Source organism: Pinus tabuliformis, chromosome 1_1 (genome assembly GCF_031772625.1).
Source record: "Pinus tabuliformis cultivar Carrire ecotype Pingquan chromosome 1_1, CPIR1, whole genome shotgun sequence".
NCBI classification, from domain to species: Eukaryota; Viridiplantae; Streptophyta; class Pinopsida; order Pinales; family Pinaceae; genus Pinus; species Pinus tabuliformis.
The window spans coordinates 670183783-670185370 of NC_142297.1; positions in this window are offsets into that span (position 1 = coordinate 670183783).

Sequence of the window (1588 nt, forward strand, 5' to 3'; positions counted from 1 at the left end):
TACAGGGTTTATCATCACCCACACGAACTTGTCCAAAATCTCCTTGAACATAGTCATGAAAATATTTCTTATCAGGTGTGGCATGGAATGAAGCCCCTGAATCTACCACCCAGGAATTAGTAATATTTTCGAAAGAAAGAATCAAAGCATCTTGTAACACCTCACCTGTCACATTTGCTTCATGATTGTTTTCTTGTTGTGCATCTCCTTCTTTTCCCTTCCGAGATCTACAGCCTTTCTTTAGGTGTCCTTTCTTTCCACATTTCCAGCACACTATCCCCGATCTGGACTTGGATCTGCCTTTCCTTGATTTACTGCGATATCCTGAGCTCTTTCCTCTTTCCATTTTTCTTCCTCTAGACTCTGCACTCAAAGCATTTCCCGATGTCTCACCAGAGCTTTTCCGTCGCATTTCCTCGCTAAGGATAGCACCGACAACATCATCAAACTTTAAAGTACTAGATCCAGAAACGGAGTTACTAATGGCCATTACCAAACCATTCCAACTTTCTGGTAATGAGCACAAGAATAACAGAGCTCTAACTTCATCATCAAAGTTTACCCCTACAAAACTTAACTGACTTGTAACTGTATTAAAATCATTTAAATGGTTTGCAACAGATCCACCTTCCGACATATTCATATTAAATAACCGTTTCATAAGAAATACCTTGTTTGAGGCCGAGGGTTTTTCATATAGTTTCGACAACATCTGCATCAAACCCTCTATCGTGGTTTCCTTCGAAATTTTGAAGGCGACTGACGCAGCAAGGCACAACCGTATTGTTCCGAGTGCCTTTATATCGAGAAGGTTCCATTCTTCGTCTTTCATACCCGTCGGCATCTTTGTTTTTCCACCTAATGGTAGGTATAGATCTTTCTGATACATATAATCTTCCATCTGTATCTTCCACAGCGAGAAGTTTTGGCCGTTAAATTTCTCGACCCTAAACTTACCATCTCCCGCCATTGCTCCCACTCGAACCAGGAACCCTTCTTTCCTACGAGTTTATCAACCAAATAGACCTTCGACTCTGATACCAGTTGTTAGAAAATTATATTTTACGGAGAAATGGAACACATAAAATATTGCAGAAATATATAAACACAGAAAACACACAAAACAAGAGAGACATAGATATACATGGTTCACCCAGTTTGCGCTACGTCCACCCCGAATAGCCAGTCCTTCCTTTCTATTATCCAGCAAAATGAAGAGACACAACCTACAGCAAATCCGTTGTAATATCCTCTGTTTTCTCTCACAGTCTCACCTCTCTGTTTCTCGCTCACAGAATACACATTTATATCTCAGCCTCCAATACAATGCCCTCATACAAAGAGAGGGGTTGCCTTCTAGGGCAAAAAACCCTAAACTAAACATAAGTTCTACCGTCAGATCATCTGCCTAATGAACGGCCCAGATTGACTAGAAACTACTATACTTTTACAAGGCAATTTTACATTTGTTTTTAGCTTCGGGGGCGCTGCCTCACCCCCCGCGTGGAGGGGTGTACAAACTTCCTGGGGTATACATCCGGCTGAAACAAATACCTCTGAACAATCATGCTCCACACACAACAGACAA